Source organism: Pleurodeles waltl, chromosome 1_2 (assembly GCF_031143425.1).
Source record: "Pleurodeles waltl isolate 20211129_DDA chromosome 1_2, aPleWal1.hap1.20221129, whole genome shotgun sequence".
Taxonomy (NCBI): Eukaryota; Metazoa; Chordata; class Amphibia; order Caudata; family Salamandridae; genus Pleurodeles; species Pleurodeles waltl.
In genome coordinates, this window is record NC_090437.1 from 424137144 (window position 1) to 424160701 (window position 23558).

Sequence of the window (23558 nt, forward strand, 5' to 3'; positions counted from 1 at the left end):
TGCTTAAACCATTCTGTGAATCTGCTTGCTTGTGTATTCCCGGTCTTGGTCAGACTGACAGTTGGGCTGTTTGTGAATCTCCACTAGATAGTGACACAAAGGGAGCTGGGGTGTAGCCTTCATATCCTGATGGGCCATATGGGCTAGAGTGGAGGGAGGAGCGGTCACTTACACCTGAAAGGGCTGTGCCTGCCCTCACACAATGTAGTCCCCAACCCCCTGATGTGTCTGGAACCAGGCCTGGGCAAAGCAGGATCTTGTGAACAACAGATACTTTCCTTTAAAGTTTGCCTACTTCAAAGGCAGTAAGGGGTATTGTAGGAGGCTGGCCTGGCTTATAGTGTGTACCTTGTGGTACTTACACCTTGTGTCAGGTCCAGTTATCCCTTATTAGTAGATTAGAGGTATTCTAGCAGCTTAGGCAAAGCTCCTACTATTCCACATATATTATTTAGCACTATATCATAAGAGAACACAATACTCAAAGTTACTAAAATAAAGGTACTTCATTTTAGTGACAATATGCCAAAAGTATGTCCGAGGATATACTCCCTTAGGAGGTAAGTAATATACACAACATATACACACACAAACCAAAATCAGGTAAGTAACTGTTAGAAAACTAGTGCAAACAATGTAGAATCACAATAGAATGCAATAGGGAGAAATAGACCTAGGGGCAACACACACCATATACTCCAAAAGTGGAATGCGAGCCACAAATTGACCCCAGGCCTAGTGTATTGTGTAGAGGGTCGGTGGGAGTGTAAGAAAACACTAAGGGTGTCCAAGATACCCCACCTCAAGACCCTGAAAAGTAGGAGTAAAATTACCCTACTACCCCAGAAAGACACTTTCCACACACTTAAAATTATGCATCACGCTGTATATGTTGTGAACCTCTGAAGGTTAGGTGACCATAGGGGAATGATGCCCAAAATATTTAGAAAGTTGACATCCCTTCCGGTACTTACCTTTGTAAATTGTATTGCTTGCTGAGCATTAGCACTTATGGCAGGTGTCAGAACTATATATCACAATATGGCGCCTTTGCAAAGCAGTCACTGTGACACGGGTAAGTACCATGCCAGTTGCTACAATGCAGCTAAATACAAGGGGGCAAATTTATGAAAAGTTGTGCTAAACCTAGTGCAGTGCCACTTTCCTTACACCCCTTAGCGCCCCCCCATGCTACCATGTGTGCGCCATATTTAATATACGGCGCACCATGGCTGTAGTTAGGGAACTAGCATCAGAATTTCTGATGCTAGTTCAGACATTTGCAGGATTAACGTGAAAACTTTGACACTAATCCTGCAAAGCCCATTGTAAACAATGGTGTGCCTCCTTTTAACGCTTGCTCTGAGCAGGCATTAAAAGTGCAGAAAAAAATGATGTAAAGAAATCTTTTAGATTTCTTTACACCTTTTTTTTAGCCCCCTTAACAGGGGGAAGCACCCCCTTTCAATACAATTATGCCAGGTGCAGGTTTACAAAGTGGTGCAATGCATGCATTCTGCCACTTTGTCAATTTGGCGCATCGATTTTGGCTTCATTGGGCCATTTTAGTAGAACAAAAATGACACTATTGTGGCACAAAGAGGCATGAGGGACTCTTAAATCTGCCCCAAGGGGTTTTATGGAGGTTTACAACACAGTACTCTACCCCAAAGGTAAGTATTTTTTAAATAGTTTTAAGCAACACAGCGTTCGGTTTAGAAATATTTATTTTGTATTGTTTTAGAGTTATGACAAGTAAGATATGGTAGAAGGTTTTTTTTTTTAGGGTTTAGGGATAACTAGTTTTATTATGTTGTAAGGGGCTTTAAGGGTGCAGGGTTGAGAATGTTTAAGAGGTAGTAAAGAATGTTTATCGTTCAGATGTGTGCAGTGTATAGGGTTAGTAAGGTGTTTTTAGGATTCAGGGATGGGTATTATATAGAGGTACTAAGAGGTGGTGTGAAAAATTGGGTTGTTGGTTGACTGGAGTGCAAACGCTGGTCAAGCAACAGCCACAATCCCTTGCAGGGTGAACCACAAAATGTCACTAAATTAACCTGTACTTAACCCTTGGGAGCTTGGCTTAAAAAGCATGCATGCTTAACTTAGAGGCAATGTGTAAAGTATTTATGCAGGACACAAACAGTAAGAAAATGGAAAGACTATACACACCAAGTTAGCAAAATAGAGTAAACATTAAAACATTATTTGACACCAAAATAACAAAAATCTAATCACTAGAAATGAAGTTATGAATTTTTTAAGTTTTTCATTTAAAATTAGCACCTTAAAGATCAAAGCGCCAACCGCGGACACCTAGTTGTGCGAGACCGCATTAAAGTAAAAAATATGACTGACCACAATGGAGCGCTATTTGTGAATTGGACCCAGTCGCAGATTACCTTCAGACTTAGAAGAGATTTTGAGAAAGGGGTTCAGAGAAGGTAAGGTTCAGTGGAGCAAGGTTACAGGAGGTGTCAACGGCGGAAGCGTCAGCATCGGATAGCCTTGGGTTGAAGCCACATTGAAGATTTCTACTTTCTGACTAAGGGTCTCATTATGACATTGGTGGTCTTTTGGCAAGACCGCCATTAGCGCGGTTACCAAAAAACCACCAGTGTTTGAGGTCCAAAGACCGCCTTATAATGACTCACCAATGGATATTCACCCATTGACAGGCAGAAATCTGACACCATCGGCCTGAGATGCGGTTCAACCACCAGCACTGGCACACTGCAAGGACTCCACCTGCCGTATTACAAGACGTAATATGACATGGTGGTCCTTGAACGGCAGTGCTGCCCTGGTAGTGGAACCACCAATACCAATCCCCTCCCGGGCAACCACCTCGCCCAGACAGGTAGGTGGACTGACCAAAAAGGGTGTGTGTGTGGTGTTTGCATGTGTGTGGTGTGTGCATGTATGTGTGTGTGTATCTGAATGGGTGTGCATGAGTGCCTGTGTGTGTATGTATGCATGCGTGGAGGATTTCAGTGTGTATGTATGCGTGTATGGAGGGTGTATGTCTGTGTATGTATGCACGCATGGAGGGTGTGGTAGTGTGTAACAATGCAGAGGTGGGGGTGCAGGTGTGTAAGTATGGGGAGGGGGTGGAGGTGTGTAAGTATGCAGAGGGGATGTGTAAATGTATGCAGACGGGTGAGGGTGCTTGTCTGTCTGTGTGCATGTGAGTAGGGTTGTTTGCATGGGTATTTTTCGGTCAGGTGGGGGTGTGTGTCAGGAAGTGTGTGGGTGAGTGGGGGTGCGTGTCTGCAGGTGTGTGGATGTGTGTGCCAGCAACAGAAATGGGGATTCTTGTCACACGGTGCATTTCAGGGAGGGTTTTCGTGACGGTGCGACCACCGTCTAAAGCCTGGGGGTTTGCGAGTCGTAATGCCACCGGCGGTCTTATGGTTGCTGCTGGGCCGGAGGCGCTCACCTCCGGCCCAGCAGTCCGACTGCCCTGGCAGTACTTGTGGCATTGTGGCGGTATGCCTTCGGACAAACCACCAATGTCATAAGACTGCCGGGCCCGCAGTGGTAAGACCGCCACCACGAGTGTGACAGTCTTAAGACTGCCACACTCATAATAAGGACCCTAGACTCTGAGATTGAAGTCAAAAATGTACAACGGGAGGAGGCAGAGAACTGCAGCTGAGGACAGTTCTATGAGGATGGATGCCACTTTGGCAAAGGATTGCTGAAAAGAGTATTGCTGCTGCAGAGAAGAACATAGTGGCGGCAAACTCATTCTGACTGATGATGCACCACTGGCAGATAGATGAGCAGGTTTGTCCCGGTATCCTCCTGCTTCTCAGAGCAGTTTTTAGCCAACATTCTTTAAGCTCCTACTTTTGGATTTTGGCTATCTGATCACTTGCAGTGCCACTTCCATGGGTCCTGGACTGGTGCGGCACCACTTGGAGGGTCAGGACTCACTCAGGCTGGGTTCATGTGTGGGTTCAAGGTGAAAGGAGCCTTTTGTGTCTCTGATGCTCAGATCAGAAGTCCATTAAACTAGCCCTTTGAAGTCACTTTGTTGGTCCTGGGTATAAGTTGCAAGTCCAGTTATTTTTCCCCAGATAGGAGAGCAGCACAACAGTCCCTCTTCCTGGTAGAGTATCCACAGATTCAGAAGTGTACTGAAGAGTTGGTGTCCGCGGTCCCCTTTTTATAACCTGGTGCACTCCTTCTGGAAGGTGGAGGAAGCTTCTAAACTGTGCCATTGAAGTGCATGGATTTCCAGACTCCTCTGCCATGCTGGCTGCTGTAACAGTGTGTAGGTGATAGGCCATTCGTATGAGGGGAGACCACTCCCTTTTCAGTTGCAACTGGAGCTGTGTTCAGCTCTGCCCCCTCATCCTGCCAGCAGATGGCCCACTAGGACACATCTAATTCCTCTATTATGTGACTGGGAGAAATTTACAAAGTCTAGCTGGCAGTTGAACCCATTCATGTGACCCAAGACAGGCTTCAGGCACAAACGGGCTACGGGTAGAAAAATGCCAACTTTTTAAAAGTGCCATTTTCAAAAAAAGAAATAAGAAATCTGACTTTACCATTAAATAGGGTTTTGCATTACAGTACAAAAGACACCAAACATGATAATGCCACATGCTTTCAAGGGGAACTTACAACTTAGTAGATCTAATAAGAAATCCTCAATGATGTCCATGGGGAGGGGTAGGACTCAAAGTAGTAAAAAACTAACGTAGTAGTTTTTTACTGCCAGGAAATGTAAAACTTAAAAGTGAATGCCCAACCTTTTAATTACACAGCATCCTGCCCTATGGGTTGCCTCGTTCCTACCTTGAGGGTGACATATGTAATAAAACGGGAGTTTAGGCTTGGTAAGGGGATTTTAATGCCAAGTCATTGTGGCAGTTTGAAACTGCATTCATGCTGCAGTGGCAGACCTGGGGCATGTTTGAAGGTGCTACTTAAGAGACTGGCACAATAAGTGCTACAAGCCTACTGGTAGCATTTAATTTACAGGCATTTAGTATATTCTATACCACTCTACAAGGGGCTTATGATGAACTTGATTATGGCAGATGGGCATAAACCAATATAATCATGTTGAGGGGAGTCAACACAAACACTTTAAGACTGATTAGCAGTCCTAACTCCAACAGAAATGAATTCAGCAAAAATGAAGAGAAAAAGGCAAAACGTTTAGAGGTAACCCTGCAGAGTGGACCAGGTCCAACAGATTGGTAATGTATAGATGTAGATAGGAGAGTTTTTGTGATGCTGCCACACTGCTCTTTAAATGTGGTGTGATAGATTCAAACGTGTTCCAAGGCATGTGTGAAACGAACCCAGATTTATAAATTTTTGATGCAGCACACTCCACAACAAGATTTACTGCACAGAGTGCACAAGGAAGGAAACACAGGACAAAGTTGTATCTACTAATATTAGTCCACTCCTGCTATCATCCATTGAACTGGCACTGTAATAACACAGCATTGCACCATGGTGCTGAGGTGCGTTTGAGCTCTCTATCTAGGATTTTTACTGGTAACATACATTTTCAGTAGAAATGTCTCTACCAAGACAAACTCAGAATCACCCCATGCTTTGTGTTTGTGATGTGCATTGCTACACACATGCAATGTCTCATTGTTTGAGCAATAAACACATTCCTTTTGTTTATGACTGATTTAGGTAGGTGTTATGTTTTGATGCCCCATCTATTCTGGTCATCAAAATAGATTAGGCTTTGCTTAAAAAACTATGAGCATTTGTGCGTGATCGCTCCAGTAATGCCTCCTTGTCAGAAAGTGATGCAAAATAGTGCTAAGTTTTTGCACTGAAACAAGACCACCTTTCCAGCACATAACAGTTCTTAGGCTGGATAGGTAATACCATGCACTGTTTTGACTCACTTCTTGTCAGTTTTCACCAGCTCAAAGCCTTAGTAAATATAGGCCCCCATACTTAGTCGTCAAGCAAGCACTTGCAACAGCAATATGCATGCAGCTGTACAGTCAAACGTGTGATGTGTTTTGGTAGGAAAACATTCAGACCCTGTATTTTTAACTCACTACCCACACTAAATATCTTTGCAGGTCATCTCTGGTGCTACCGCTTTAAAAAGACAGCAAAGCTAGCATTCATTTGAATAAGCAATTATTACATTTTGTTTGGTGGCAGGGTCTGCAATATATGCCGTCACCTTCCATTGCGGGTGCCACGTAAAACCATAGGTTATTCTTTTGAAAACACAACACAAGCAGCACATTGAGTGAGTGTGACTTACTTTTCTAGTACTCCAGGCTTACTCACAAATTCCAGTAGAAAGACAAGAACACTCCATGGGGAAGTCACAGTAACAACTTTGTGAATCAGTCCCATAACTGCTGGCTACATTGCACAATGTAATAATCGTTTGGAGTTCGAAATGTGGTAAATATACACTTATTATGTATCCACTTTTAGTTTTTTGTTTCAGATTTGTACAATGACAAACCTTAAGCAGTTTACCAAACTCACATTCACTAAAGAAGAGTTAGCAACACTTTTTTAAAATAATATTTGCCACTGAAACGAAAAGTTGCTTGCTTATTCAAATACATTGTATTTAGTTGGCATATGAGTTACAAAACGTGCTGGTGAAATTACAGTTGGATGCCAAGTGTTCCTCTATAAAAGATACAGGAAACGTAATGGCATCTGCCAGTCATATTCCCATGATGCATGACAAGGAGTTTTAATACATTTTGTCTGCCAAGAATGTTATAGTAACATTACACCGGTTTTACACGGTTACTCATACTGATTCCTTGACTTGCCTTGTGCCAAATATGTTTTTTTTTTTTTTTTTTAATTAATTGGATTTGAGTGATTAGACTTTTACAATTGAAACAGTCAACTATCCTTCTGATTTACATATACATTGAATAAAACTATGTGGATGCCTTTGTAAAGGACGTTTCTGTCCAGAATGCCTGGGAAACCAATGTTAAATGTATTATATAAATAATGCGCGCAAAACGTGGACCATGGGCAATGAAAACACCACAGTGTGGTTATAGAATTGCTAATGGATATTCACTGCAGTATGGACGTGTAACTGATTAATACGAGAAACAGAGTTAAACAGACTAAGAAAGTTAAAAGTTACCTGCATTGCAAACTATATGCAGACCACAGACTTTCTTTTAACTATAACTTCATTGAAGATTTTGGTTAGGCCTGAAACCAGACAAAAGGTACATAAAACCTCGTTAGAAATAATCGCACACAGCAGCCCCCCATACCTAACACCCCCTTGGCACACACTGGGTACAATAACAAACCACATGCTGTCGTTCCACTTATGCATCTTCTGCGCAGCGTGTGTGCAGTGGCTACCGGACCGACCTCCCATACCTTATACGGACATCCCCCTTTAACTTCCGCTGCTGGTCCGAACAGTTAGCCAACATTCCCCATCCTCTCTTCTGGTTCCAACAATGTATGCAGCATTTCTTTTCACATCTGCAAATCTTCTTCCACTTTCTCATTAGTGAGCACCTCTCTCATCCTTTTCCTCCTCTAGTACCCATTCTCCCATATCCCTGCGCCAAGCAGCATGGGGGCCCTATGGGACAACCAATGTACTGCCAATATACGCTTGCCCAGCACTATCTCTAAGGGGGCAAAGAAAAATCGAATCTTCCTGTGTTTCGACCGCAGTAGGAGACCCAGTATACAATAATGTACTGGAGTGTCCATACAGATGGCAGTTGTCATGGCCAGATTTGTGACCACCTCTTTCCAGTAGTCCTGCACTGGTCTGCATGCCCATGTCATATGCAAAAAAAAGTGGCCCTGGGGTGTCACACATAGGACAGGCCGATGATCTCTGTGGGTACATTGTGTGCATTCGCTCCGGCGTGCCATATGAGCAATGTTAGAAATGGGGTCTCTGGTTGGCAGTCAGTTTTCACTCTATCCAAGCAGGGACCCTCACTCTAGTTAGGGCAATGGAGAAAAACACGTAGATAACCACTGCTTATCCCGTTGGTAGCTTGGCACAAGCAGTCAGGCTTATCTCAGAAGCAATATGTAAAGTATTTGTACCAACACACACAGTAATACAGTGATAACACTACAAAATGTACACCACACCAGTTTAGAAAAAATAGGTAATATTTATCTAAATCAAATAAGAACAAAACATCAAGTTATGAATTTTCAAAAGAATAAGACCCTTACTTCATAGAATACAATAGAAATGTTGTTGTTACACAAAGAAGATAACTGGACATTATCCAGGAAGAGAGAAGTGGACCACACAAAATTTACTCTTTGACACAAAGTACCTGGTATCTGTCAAAATAAAGCTGCACGGACGATCATGCATCAAAAAAGTCAGTGATGAGTCAATTCCTTACTCGCAATTGTGGCTGTGCATAGTTTCTTCTCCAGTCGGGTAGGCAATATTTCATTTTTCTCCCTCACAAGAGATGGATGTGTCAATTTCCAGACAGTGCACCTCAGATCCGCACAGGCTCAAAATGACTTTGCTGTCAGTTGTTGTCTTTGCAGAATCCCCTATCTCATCTTTACTGTCTTTCTGAGGTAGTAGGGTAACTTTACTCCTGCTTTTCAGGGTCTTGGGGTGTGGTATCTTGGACACCCTTAGTGTTTTCTTACACTCCCAGAGACCCTCTACACACTACACTCAGCCTAGGGTCCATTCGTGGTTTGCATTCCACTTTTGGAGTTTATGGTTTGTGTTGCCCCTAGGCCTATTTCTCCCTATTGCATTCTATTGTGATTCTACATTGTTTGCACTACTTTTCTAACTGTTACTTACCTGATTGTGGTTTGTGTGCATATATTTTGTGTATATTACTTACCTCCTAAGGGAGTATATCCTCTAAGATACTTTTGGCATATTGTCACTAAAATAAAGTACCTTTAATTTTAGTAACTCTGAATATTGCGTTTTCATGTGATATAGTGCTATATGATATAAGTGGTATAGTAGGAGCTTTGCATGTCTCCTAGTTCAGCCTAAGCTGCTCTGCTATAGCTACCTCTATCAGCCTAAGCTGCTAGAACATCTTTAATCTACTAATGAGGGATAACTGGGCCTGGCACAAAGTGTAAGTACCACAAGGTACCCATTATAAGCCAGGCCAGCCTCCTACATTGAGGGACTTCAGGAACAACCTGGACCTTGTGCCAGAGTGCCCCAATTGTCCTGCAAGTGACCCTTAAATAGACTTACCTCCAGACCCAAATGGCATCTTTGCGCACAGCCTCTGGTTCACCAATTCGCTCTGCACCCGGCCTCCCTGTGCTGTGCAATGAATGGTCCTTTGTGCTGTGCCATAAGGGTCCCTCACCCATTGCAACCTTGACACTCCAGGGGGACCACAAGGAACCACCTCTAAACTTACTTGTGCAGTGCTTTTCCAAGTGGTCCCCCACGGTGGCCCTGCACCAACTCGAGAGACTTTTCCCAGCTGCTCCCGCTAAAACAGGGAGATGCCTGAACTTCTCCAGCTGGCACAGTGTGCCCACCGATGACCTCGACCAACCTGCAAAAGGAGAACTTGGTAACTGAACTGTACGATTCTATATATATTTTTAAAGGTGACTTTCAATCGATTCCTATGGTGCGTAGTTATGCACAGAAAGACTATTTTCTTTAAATTTAAAAAATTAGTATCTCCAAAAGTACTTAACAAATTTTGATAATCTTGGTCTTAAAAGGTATATCGAGTATTTTGCTAAATTGGTCTCAAGTTATTCCTTTGAATGTGTGAGTTGCGTGATTGGCCTAACTGATCGACCAAGCTACCATAAAAATTTGAGCATTAGGTGATCTAGTTTTTATCTCCCTAAACCAACGTGTGGTTGCCTGGACTTCCTGCACAGTGTGTTTAGTTATGCACACTATATAGAGGGCCAGCCTGCTACTCAGGGCTTGTGTCCAATCTGCCTTAAAGGGTTTTACACAGATAGGATGTCAAATGTCTGGGTGCAACCCACCAGAGCTTCCACTGTAGTGCTTACCTAATGTCAGTATGGGTACAACATACCAGATCTTCCAATGCAGTGCTTACCCAAGGTCTACCTGGGATGCATGGTGATACCTCCTCTGCTGTATAAGCCAGCTTAGCAAATAGCAAGAATTGACCCACTCCTATGCCAAACATGTCTCTAGCATCAGCAAAGGTGATGAATGTGTCCCTCTGATACAGGTCTCCCAGTGCAGTACATCCTTCTTTCCTCAGCCCCACATGGACATATACTGGATAGGTAGGGGCAGAACTCGCAGAGTTTAACTCCATGGAATTCCATGGAGTTACATGAAAATTATTCAAGATTCTGTGGAGTTCTGCAAAGGGGCGAAAATAGACATTTCATACTGCTTGTGCTGATTTTTACCATTGGAAACTCATTCTGCAATGAAAAAGCAGTGTGAATGGCACTAAACGGTACACCACAAGCTGCTGCTCGAGCTGATATTGCAAACACTCTAGTAGATTTTCAGTGTAAGCACCAGCTTTCTCACCGCAAACAGTTGTGATCACCCGGCAACGTTTGGGTGAGTAAATCTTGCGCGGTGCACCTCTAGCTCCCAAAATCATGGTAGGAGACATTGATTCTCGCTCCCCAATTCACTGCTGGTGACCAATGCCTGCAAAAAAAATCAGCCACACATCGGTTGGTGGAATTTGACCAGATCTCCACATTAAAAGCAAAACACGGAGTGGGCAAAATACCACCAACTCTGTCGGCAGAGAACGGAATTGATAATTCACTACTAATACGTATCTATCCATCAAAACAGCAGCAACTAATTTAGAGGCTCCTCTCCTGGTAATGGAGCCTGTCTCAAGGCTCTCTTAAACGTTGTCTCCCACTTGCTCACTACGCTTTTCACAATGTACAGGGTCCTTTCAAGTTGCGTCACCCCCTCCCTTCCTTAGATAGGGAGCCAGTTGGGCATCATTATAAACTTCTAGCAGTTGATCCACAAGTCGGCCTCCAAACAGTGAGTAGAACTCTGCAGGGAGTCCATCATTATTTGCAGCTCCCTACGTGTGTCTTAATAAATATAGTGCATTTTTGATTTAACACAATACAAAGTAAAAATACCCATGTCAACTGTGCAATGCTTTATAGCATATATTTTATTTAGTGCCTGGACTAGTGCCTGTACCTATAGTGCACCTATAGTGGCCATTGTAAGAAATTGGGTTATTAAGTTTGGTGTGTGACTACCTATATCACGGAATAATCACAACCCTTGTCAGGGTGAACCCTTAAAGTCACTAAACTAACCTGAGAATTTATGAAGCACAAAAAAGCAATAAAGTCAAAGTGCAAGACAATAAAAATCCCAAACTAAATTAGAAACATGGAGTAAAATAGAGTAACATTTAATAAACAACAAGGCACCAAAATGACAAAACTCTAATAAAGAAATATGAGATTTTTTTTTTTAAAAATGTAATAGAGAATAGTGCCAAAAAGCAAAGTAACAATGATAGTCTATGGTTGTGGTAGATAAGGACCTAGGTGCAATTTAAGGCTGACAGCAATGGAGAACAGGTCACACACACCAACCAGGTTCATACTACTCAATGATTTTACCTTTTGATTAGGTGTTTCGTGCCTCATTGCAATGAGGAGTACACTTCTAAAGTGCTCCCAGGGCGTCAGTTGAGTCAATAAGAAAATCACAGTGTGTCAAGCAGAGGTCAAAAGCAGGGTTCAGCACAGTTTCATTTGCCATTAGACAGCTGGGTACTTGCAGGAAAAAGGACTCTTGAGCTTGTTAAGGCCCTGTAGCTTATGCAGGAGGTCACCCAACTGAGTCTCTGGGACCTCTTCTTTGTCTTGGGTACATGAGGGAGCAGGACCAGTCCTTTGGGCTTCCCTTAGATCACAGACAGAAGATCCAGTCCTCTTCTGTGTTCTAGATTAGGTGCCTGGAGGTACCACAGTTATCTCTGGCACTAGCAAGTATGTGGAAATGGCTCCAAGGCATGTGCTAACCAATGGTCTAAAAGTTCCAAGGACAACCATACTTACTTTGGGCATTTTCTAGATGACGGTGCAAGTTTTCTCCTACATCTAACACTAAAATGCAGTTTGGGGCAGCCACTGTAACCACAATGTACTCAGAGACTGTGAGAGGAGACCTCTTTTTGCATGGTTTGCCCCCAATTTTTACCTGTTGTGGATGTGTCCTAGAAGTTGGTAGTGCCCAGGGCCCCTGCTAACCAGGTTCACTGGGCAAGAGCTCTTTCCCTAAATCTGTTGTGATGCTTGTCACAATTGGATTCACTCTTATATATCACTATAAGACCCTAGTAAATGGGTACCCCAGTACCCAGGGCATGGGATCATAGGGGTAGACCCCTGAGGGCAGCAGCGCTGCATATGTTATGGATAAGTCACCCCCCTGGTAGACCTTACAGCCCTAAGACAGGGTACACCGTACTATATGTGTGGGCATAATTGCATGAGCAATATGCATAGTGAGTGAACAGAGCAGCCATTTTAAGTACATGTACTGGACACTGGTCAAACATGAGTTCCCCAGTTACGTGATGGCCACTTTGTACCCTAGGTTGTTTGGTGTCAAACAACTCCGAATGTTAAATCCAAACTTGTACCAGTATTGGATTTAAACCTAAATGTACCCATGGGTCACCGTCGAGATGCCCCCTGCAAAAGCTAACCTAACTGGCATAGTTGCTGACTAGTTCCATCCAGCCTGCCACTTCCAGACAGCCAAAATTCAAACCTGGGGGAGAGGTATGGCTAGCAGAAGATGTCTTTCCCCTTTGCAAACCCACAATTTTGGAGGGAGCAAAGGCGGAAACCAGAAAAAAGGTAAGACGAGTGGCCTCACTGAGCATGCACCACCCTAGGGACTTGCAGGCGAAGTGGACCCTCCATCTCACTTTCATCCAGGTTGGATGACAGGAAAATATCCAATAAGGTTTAGGGAAGTGACCCTTCCCACAGGAAGTGGTCACTGTAGTGGGTGCAGCCACCCAAGGGTAAGTGTCCCATTAGACACTACCAGGTTCCCCCAAAAACGCCCACTAAATTCAAGATTTTAGATTCATCTGGAAGAAAAGAAGACACCAAAGAACCCAACAGGACGAGAACAGAGGACCTGCTGCACCAGAAGAGACTCCAAGACCCCTGCTTGTGCACTAGAGTCCCGACAATTGAGGCTGGGGAGGAGCTGGCCTCTGGACTGACCTTAAAAGACACAGAGGACCTCCAGGCTTTGCAAATTGCCCAAGATCTCCCTTCTGAGTGGAGGCACCACTCAAGAAACTAAATGAACCTGCAAACCGGTGAGGGACGCTTCACCCACCAGACAATATCTCTGCAACCGGAAGTCAAAGCCGGACGCAACAATACATCACCGACAGCCCGGACGAGACCTGCAAGTGTGCCACATTTGGTGGTGTTGAAAAGTACCCTCTTTTTGGCATGTTACCCCCAATTTCTGCCTGATGTCAGTGTGTTTGCTTGTGTCACTGGGAACCTGCTAACCAGGACCCCAGTGCTTATGCTCTCTTTCCTCCAAAGTTTGACACTGCATACTGGTAACTCAGTATTTCATCCCAAATTGGCATACCGGTCACCCCTAATAAGTCCCTAGTATATGGTACCTAGGTAACCAGGGCATTGGGTTTCCAGGGGATCCCTATGGGCTGCAGCATTTCTTTGCCACCTATAGGGAGCCCATGCAAAGGCTTCTACAGGGCTGCCATTGCAGCCTCTGTGAAAATTGTGAATGCAAGCACTAGCAGAGGTGCCCCTACATCATCCAGGACCATCTTCCCGGACTGTGAGTGCAGGGATGCCATTTTATGCGTGTAATATACATAGGCCACTACCTATGTACAGCTTCAGAATGGTAACTCTGAATATGTCCATGTTTGGTATCAAACATGTTGGAATCATACCCCAAGGCTTTTGCAAGCATTGGCTGTATGATTCCATGCACTCTGGAGGCTCCTTAGAGGACCCCTACTACTGCCATTACAGTCTTCTGATGTATTCCAGGCGGCCCCAGCTGCTGCCACCTCAAAGACAGGTTTCTAACCTCCTGTTGCTTGAGCAACTCAAGCGCAGGAAGGCAGAACAAAGGATTTCTTTTGGGAGAGGGATGTTACACCCTTTCCTTTTGGAAATAGGTGTTACAGGCCTGCAAGGGGTAGCCTCTCAGAGACTCTGGAAATGTTTTGAAGGGCACAGATGGTGCCCTCCTTGCATAATCCAGTCTAAACTGGTTCAGAGACCCCCAGTCTCTGCTCTGGTGCGAAACTGGGCAAAGGAAAGGGGAGTGACCACTTCCCTGTCCATCACCATCGCCGGGAGTGGTGCCTAGAGCTCCTCCAGAGTGTCCCTGGGATTTCCCATCTTGGATTCCAAGTTGGCATGGAACTCTGGGAGCATCTGAGTGGCCAGTGCTATCAGGTGACATCAGAGCCCTCACCTGATAGGTGCTTACCTGTTAGCTGACCAATCCCCCATCCAGGACTATTTAGGGTCTCTCTCTTGGGTGGTTCTTCAGATTCGGCTTGCAAGACACCATCAGAAATCCTCTGCATCCTTTACTTCACCTTCTTACCGAAGAAACTGCATATGGACCCTCCAGGAACTCTACAACTGCAACAAAAAAGCAAAAATGACTTCTGCAACATTGTATCTTCAGCTCCTGCCTGCAACTGCAACTGTTCCCCAGTCATGCATCCTCAGAGGACAGCCAGTCTTCGGCCTGCACCAGAAGAACAAAGGAATCTCCCTTGAAGTCAAGGAGTCACTGCTATGCTTCAGCAGGCACCCCTCTGCAGAGACGACCGGTGATTTGGGTATCTTCTCCTGAAGAAGTCATGGATCCTACAACACGGGTGGTAGACTGAAGTGGTTCCGACGGTCCTGAAGTCCAGCTATCCAACTTTGGTGGAGGTAAAAGCTTGACTTCCCACGCAAGACAGTAGCCCGGTGCACTACATGTTTTGTAGTTGCCAAGGCTTCTTTGCATCCTTCCACAAAGTTCTTCATGCACCATGCAGCTCCGGCCCCCAGCACTCATTCCTGCAATGCACAACCTACTGCGTGGTTCTCTGGTGGTGTGGGATCTCTTTGTGCAGTGGTGCGTGGACCTCCTTTCGCACCTTTATGTCCCCATGCTGTGGGACTCTCTGTGCATGCTGCCTGGTCCTCTGAGAGCTCTCTGAGTTACTGAGAGCCCCTCTACCTCCCCCTCCTGGGTAGAGGCCACCAGGTCCCTTCTGGTCCTGGGAAGTGCCATTTTTCACTAACCGCAAGCTTTGCATGTGCCAAGGCTTGTTGGCGGAATCCAGCGATGCAAATCAGACTACAATCATCCATCCGGCATAGGACATCATCTGCACCAACCAGGAACTCACATCCGTCTTCTTGGGTACAGAACTGACTGTTCTTCTTCATCGGTGGTTCTTCTTTTGCATCTTCATCCGGGTTTAGCAGGGGCTCCTGTTCTCCCTGGACTCTTAAGTGCTTCTTGGACTTTGTCCCCTTCTTCCAGAGGCTCTTCAGGTTCTTGCAAAATCTTCTATCATGTGTTCTTATGAGTTCTATGTAAGTTAATGTGATTTGCTCCTACTTTCCCGTGCTCAGGGGTGGGTTCTATGACTTACCTTTTGTGTTTTCTAACACTCCCAGCGCCCCTCTACACACTACACTTGCCTAGGAGGGAAACCAACTTTCGCATTCCACTTTCTTAGTATATGGTTTGTGTTCCCCCTAGGCCCATTTCTAACTATTGTGATTTTCACTATTTGCACGGTTATCCCCAACGCCTTGTGACCTGAACAGCGCAAGGGAACCCCCAGGCACCAACTTTAATTCTGCAAACCAGCTCTTTTCCAAGTGGCCCCTCCAGGTGGCCCTGTACCGGAGCCAAGATGTTCTCCAACGCTGCTCCCACCAGAACTGGGAGCCGCCTGAGGATCCCCAGGTGGCACAAGGTGCCCACCAACTGCTGCGACCATCCTGCAAAAGAAGAGACTGGTAACCCAACTATACAATTTTTAATGCATTTTTAAAAGTGACTGCCTATTGATTTATAGGCTGTGTAATTACGCACAGAAATACAATCTTTATTAAAACTTCAAAAAGTCATGTCTCAAAAATTACTTAACATATCTTAAAGATGTTGGCCTTAAAATTGATATAAAAGTCTGAAGTATATTTATAAATTCTGGTCTCGAGTTATTCATTGAGTGTGTGTGATGCATGATTGGATTTGTGAGTACAGCAAATACTTAGCACATCTCCTGGATTAGCCTAATTTCTCGACCAGCATTAGGTGGTCTAATTTGTACCTCTGGAAACCAACGTGTAGCCTGGATCCCGTGCCCAGGGTGCCTAGTTTTGCACACTACATAGAGGGCCAGCCTCCTCCAGAGACAGATTTCGGGTTTGACAAACAGAAAGTCTTTCAACAGCCAGACAGAAGAGCCACAAGAAGTCTCTTGACATCCTGTTCTCTCCCCTTTCAAGTGTGGCCCAAATGTTATATGTGAACACAACACACCTCTCAAGCAGGATTTGACATTGAAGCAGAATTTGACACTATAATGTCAAAAATAATGTTCACTGCTCTTGCCCTGAATATTCAGAGGAGTCATCTCTACCCATTCAGGCCAGCCTATTGGTTGCTCCTGGGAGGTAGTTGACATCTATTCATACCTATTCAAGATGAATTACTGACGGGGAGAAAATATAGAGCCAATGCAAATTAGCCTCCATAAACGACAATGGTAGGCCTTTACGCCTTGTTTGCTCTCACTGTATAGTAGATGCACAAACGGTGCTACAGCCCACCAGTGACATTTAGGGGCATATTTATACTCCGTTTGCGCCGAATTTGCGTCGTTTTTTTCGACGCAAATTCGACGCAAAACTAACTCCATATTTATACTTTGGCGTTAGACGCGTCTAGCGGCAAAGTTCATGGAGTTAGCGTCATTTTTTTTCCGTGAACACCTTCCTTGCGTTAATGATATGCAAGGTAGGCGTTCCCGTCTAAAAAAATGACTGCGATGCTATTGCGTCGGATTTATACTCCCGGGCAAAAATGACGCCCGGGAGTGGGCGGGTCTAAAAAACCCGCATTTGCGCCGGATTTTAGCACCTGGGTCAGGGCAGGCGTTAAGGGACCTGTGGGCTCAGAATGAGCCCAGAGGTGCCTTCCCAAGCCCCCAGGGAGACCCCCTGCCACCCTTGCCCACCCCAGGAGGACACCCAAGGATGGAGGGACCCACCCCAGGGAAGAGAAGGTAAGTTGTGGTAAGTATTTTTATTTTTATTTTTTTGTGGCATAGGGGGGCCTGATTTGTGCCCCCCTATATGCCACTATGCCCAATGACCATGCCCAGGGGACAGAAGCATGGCTATTGGGCAAGGGGGCATGACTCCTGTCTTTGCTAAGACAGGAGTCATTTCAATGGGGGATGGGCGTCGTAAAAAAATGGCGCAAATCGGGTTAAGACGGTTTTTTTGCCTCAGCCTGACTTGCCCCATTTTTAGACGCCCAAACGCCATTTTTCCCTACGCCGGCGCTGCCTGGTGTACGTGGTTTTTTTTCACGCACACCAGGCAGCGCCGGTCGGCTAACGCCGGCTAACGCCATTCAATAAATACGGCGCCCGCATGGTGCTTCAGAATGGCGTTAGCCGGCGCTAATTTTTTTGGCGCAAAACTGCGTTAGCGCAGTTTTGCGTCAAAAAGTATAAATATGGGCCCTAATTTCCAGGCCTCTTACACTTTGTACCATTTACTAGGGACTTATAGGCATGTTAAAAATGCCAAAAAGGAGTTTGCCAAGTAAGCCATGCTTAAGGGGGGATCACAGGCACTTAAAAACATCAGAAATGTAACAATCACACATTAAGGTTCATCGGCGTGTATCTGGGTGCTGCCAACATTTAACTTTATATATAGATACATATACAGATATACATACAGACATATACATACATTACCTATTGGTGTTTGCCACTAGGTATTTATATTTATGACCTAGCTTCTATAAAAAATCATTTTTACTTGCCTATATCTTTGGAGCCAGCTGATGAATCTTCATGAAAATTTGCAGAAAAACACAATGCTCATTTCAGCTGCTGTCTGGGAAGTTTTGAAGTGATCCATCAAGCAGGGGCTGAGAAAAAGAGGGGGGGGCAAAAACATGTTTTCCCCTTGCATTTTTCTGTAGGGATTTTGAACACAACCACAGCCCAAACTGCTCAACAGAATTATACCAAATTAAACAGAAAGCAAACTCTTGTTCTTGAAAGAACCCTTTTCATTATTTGGTGAAAATCCATTTAGCAGTTTTTGAAATATTCAAGAAAAAACACAATTGTGTGTATAGGGACATTAAGGCTCTGCAAACCTTTCCAATCGCATGCTAAGATCTGATTGGTTGCCAACACTTCAACAAGCAAGTGTTGGCAGCCATTTTAGGACTCAGTTTCAGCTGAGTCTACAGAAAAAAAGATCAAAAATAAGAAAAGGGGCCAGGGAAGGGACACCCTGACCCCTTAGCTCTGGAGCTGGGGGCACTTTTTAAAAAAAAGCATTTTGCTTCAAATTCACAACGGGGTCATGAATCCAGTGCAAAATAAAAAATAAAACAATTTTGGTCTCCCGCGCTTGATTAAAGAAAGCTACCGGGTGGGTCAGTTCCCAAGGGCATGTCAAAAATAAAGAAGGGGCGCATGGGGTCTCCCTCTTAGGGCTTATTCATGCCCCAACGATTTCCACTTCCCCGGGGTTTAATTTACATAGATTGTGGGGGGCTGTGTGCCCCCCATACCCTGGGGACCAGAACCACCCTGAGGCAAAATGCTTTATTTATATAAGGGGGGTCCTGCAGACCTCTGTAGGAAGGTAGCCTCTTTCAAGCCTTGTTACGCCCACCCTTGGCCTGTTTGTGAGTATATGTCAGGGTGTTTTAACTGTCTCACTGGGATCCTCCTAGCCAGGGCCCAGTGCTCATAGTGAAAACCCTATGTTGTCAGTGTGTTTGTTATGTGTCACTGGGATCCTGCTGGCCAGGATCCCAGTGCTCATAAGTTTGTGGCCTATATGTGTTCCCTGTGTGGTGCATAACTGTATCACTGAGGCTCTGCTAACCAGAACCTCAGTGTTTATGCTCTCTCTGCTTTCTAATTTTGTCACTGCAGGCTAGTGACTAAATTTACCAATTCTCATTGGCACACTAGTACACCCATATAATTCCCTTGTATATGGTACTTAGGTACCCAGGGTATTTGGGTTCCAGGAGATCCCTATGGGCTGCAGCATTTCTTTTGCCACCCATAGGGAGCTCAAGCAATTCTTACACAGGCCTGCCACTGCAGCCTGAGTGAAATAACGTCCATGTTATTTCACAGCCATTTTTCACTGCACATAAGTAACTTATAAGTCATCTATATGTCTAACCCTCACTTGGTGAAGATTGGGTACCAAGTTACTTAGTGTGTGGTCACCCTGGCACTAGCCAAGGGGTCCCCACATCATTCAGGGCAAAGTCCCCGGACTTTGTGAGTGCGAGGACACCATTACACGCGTGCACTATACATAGGTCACTACCTATGTATAGCATCACAATGGTAACTCCGAACATGGCCATGTAACATGTCTAAGATCATGGAATTGTCACCCCAATACCATTCTGGTATTGGGGGGACAATTCTATGATCCCCTGGGTCTCTAGCACAGAACCAGGGTACTGCCAAACTGCCTTTCCGGGGTTTCCACTGCAGCTGCTGCTGCTGCCAACCCCTCAGAATTGATTCTGCCCTCCTGGGGTCTGGGCAGCCCCAGCCCAGGAAGGCAGAACAAAGGATTTCCTCTGATAGAGGGTGTTATACCCTTTCCCTTTGGAAATAGGTGTGAAGTGGTGGGGAGGAGTAGCCTCCCCCAGCCTCTGGAAATGCTTTGATGGGCACAGACGGTGCCATCTCTGCATAAGCCAGTCTACACCGGTTCAGGGATCCCCCAGCCCTGCTCTGGCGCGAAACTGGACAAAGGAAAGGGGAGTGACCACTCCCCTGACCAGTACCTCCCTGGGAGGTGCCCAGAGCTCCTCCAGTGTGCCACAGACCTCTGCCATCTTGGAAACAGAGGTGTTGGGGGCACACTGGACTTCTCTGAATGGCCAGTGCCAGCAGGTGACGTCAGAGACCCCCTCCGATAGGCTTTTACCTTTCTTGGTAGCCAATCCACCTTTCTTGGTTGCCAAACCTCCTTTTCTGGCTATTTAGGGTCTCTCCTCTGGGGTATTCTTCAGATAACAAATGCAAGAGCTCACCAGAGTTCCTCTGCACTTCCCTCTTCGACTTCAGCCAAGGATCGACCGCTGACTGCTCCAGGACGCCTGCAAAACCGCAACAAAGTAGCAAGACGACTACCAGCAACATTGTAGCACCTAATCCTGCTGGCTTTCTCGACTGCTTCCTGGTGGTGCATGTTCTGAGGGCTGTCTGCCTTCACACTGCACTGGAAATCCCAAAGAAGTCCCCGTGGGTTGACGGAGTCTTCCCCCTGCTGACGCAGGTACCAAACTTCTGCATCACCAGTCCTCTGGGTCCCCTCCCATCTCGACGAGCGTGGTCCCTGGAACACAGGAGTTGTATCCAAGTGACCCGAACAGTCCAGTGATCCTTCAGTCCAAGTTTGGTGGCAGTAAGTCCTTGACTTCCCACGCTAGACTGCATACCTGTGTACTGCGTGATTTGCAGCTGCTCCAGCTTCTGGGCACTTCTCCAAGGATTCCTTTGTGCACAGCCTAGCCTGGGTCCCCAGCACTCCGTCCGGCAGTGGTAAACCCTCTGAGTTGGACTCTGACATTGTGGGGCCCTCCGTTGTGACTCTGCATGGACTCCGGTTCACAAATCTTCTAAGTGCCTGCTCCGGTACTTCTGCAGGTGCTGCCTACTTCTGTGGGGACTCTGAGTTGCTGAACGCCCCCTCTGTCTCTTCCTCCAAGGGGCAACATCTTGGTCCTTCCTGGTCCCCAGCAGCACCCAAAAACCTCTAATACGACCCTTGCAGCTAGCAAGGCTTGTTTGTGATATTTCTGCGTGGTAACACTACTGCAACATCCAGCACGCTGTGGGACATCTTCCATCCAAAGGAAAAGTTCCTAACCCTTTTCGTTGTTGCAGAATCCTTGGCTTCTTCCACCCAGAGGCAGCCTTCTTGCACCTTCATCTGGGGTTTCCTGAGCTCCTGCCCCCCCTGGACACTATCGCGACTCTTGGACTTGGTCCCCTTGCCTTGCAGGTCCTCAGGTCCAGGAATATGTCTTTAGTGCTTTGCTGGTGTTTGTGGTTCTTGCAGAATCCCCCTATCACGACTATTGTGTCCTATTGGGGTAGTAGGTGTATTTTACTCCTACTTTTCAGGGTCTTGGGGTGGGGTATCTTGGACACTCTGACTGTTTTCTAATAGTCCCAGCGACCCTCTACAAGCTCCCATAGGTCTGGGGTCCATTCATGATTTGCATTCCACTTTTGGAGTATATGGTTTGTGTTGCCCCTAGACCTATGTTCACCTATTGCATCCTATTGTAATTCTACGCTGTTTGCATTACTTTTCTTACTATTACTTACCTGTTTTGGGTTTGTGTACATATGACTTGTGCATATTACTTACCTTCTAACTGAGGGTACTCACTGAGATACTTTTGGCATATTCTCATAAAAATAAAGTACCTTTATTTTTAGTAACTCTGTTTATTGTGTTTTCTTGTGATATTGTGCTATATGATATAAGTGGTATAGTAGGAGCTTTGCATGTCTCCTAGTTTAGCCTAAGCTGCTTTGACATAGCTACCTTCTATCAGCCTAAGCTGCTAGAAACACCTCTATTCTACTAATAAGGGATAACTGGACTTGGCACAGGGTGTAAGTACCACAAGGTACCCACTATAAGCCATGTCAGCATCCTTCAACCTCCCTGCCCTGGGGGCAGCCACCTCACAAGGGCTTAAATTCAATAGATTATGGGAGGGTGCACACATCCCCCGTGCCCCACGGACCACCACCTCCCCAGGGCAAAATGCCTTATTGATATAAGTGGGGTCCTGCGACCTCTCTACATCTCCGGGGACTGCCACCTTCCTGGGGCAATTTTATTAAAATAAGGGGGGGCATGTGCCCCCCACAGCCCTAGGGACTGTCACCTCCCTGGGGCTGATTTATAAGAAAGAAGGGGTCTATCGTGTAACCCCCACCATGGAGATCTCCAGCTCCCTGGGGCTGTTTCACGTTAGAGGGGGGCCAAGCAGCCCCCCTCTTGTGGAGCCAATAATGACCCTGGCAAACATAGCTGTTTGCTGTGACTTTGCAGGAGCTTTGACAGCTCCTGCCAAGTCAGAGCAAACAGTCCTCTCCCATCAAGCGAAAGTTGTCAAATAGCTCTCGCTAACTGGGAGCAGAGGTTTCCTCTGTTTCACTGCCCGCAGCCACATGTGGGTAGGGAAACAGAGGAAACAATTGCTCTCACAGTGAGCTGCTTGTTTAGCAGCTACATGTCTGTGACAGCAATGCCGGCTCCCACAGGTGGCAGGGAACTGGCTGGGACTGCGGGACCTTTAGGCTCCCATGGGGGTCCCACTGCACACTGGGTGCCCTGAGTGGCACCTAGGACAGATGGGCAGGCCCTTGGGGAGGGGGGGCTGCATGGCCCTCCTCCCCAAAAATTAAATATTTTATAAGGCTGGGCCAGGAGGATGGGCTCACCAGGGCCAAAATCAGCCAGGGGAGGTGACCGCATGGCCCCCTCCTAGTAGATTGTAGTGGTTCCCAGGGGATAGGGTCCCTGTTTCCAAAATTGCATGAGCATCTTAGTGGTTCTGTGAGTGGCTGTGTGATGGTTTGAATGGGTCTGTGATTATGTGTATCAGTGTCTGAGTGAGTCTGTGAGTGGGTGTGTCAGTGACTGAGTGGTTCTGTGAGTAGGTGGGTCAGGATCTGAGTCGATCTGTGAGTGGGTGTGTGAGAGTTTGAGTGGGTCAGCGTCTGAGTGTAAGAGGGTCTGACTTGGTATGTGAGTGAGAACATCAGTGTCTGAATGGTTCTGTGAGTTGGTGCGTCAGTGTCTGAGAGAATTTGTAAGTGGATGCAGGAGTCCCTGAGTGGGTTTGTGAATGAGTGTGTCAGTGTTTGAGTGGATCTCTAAGTAGGGGAATGACTTACTAACTATGTCTCTCAGTGTGTGCATCAGTACCTCTGTGTGTCTATGACTGGGTCCATGAGTGTCTGTGAGTGTGTGAATGTTTTTTTGGTGTTTTTGATGGTATTCCCAAATGTGTCACAACATTACACGGAATGTTGTGCTGGGCACCTCAACAACTTTGTGAATCACACATTGAGTGAACAATACAATTTTGCGATGTTTTATGTCCATACTATGTTCAAATGAACCCCTAAATTCCACCCATGGGCTTAGGTAGCATCCAACCTGACCTCTTACACTACTTCTGTCATTTTTTTCTCCCTGGGGACCATGTCCGAGTG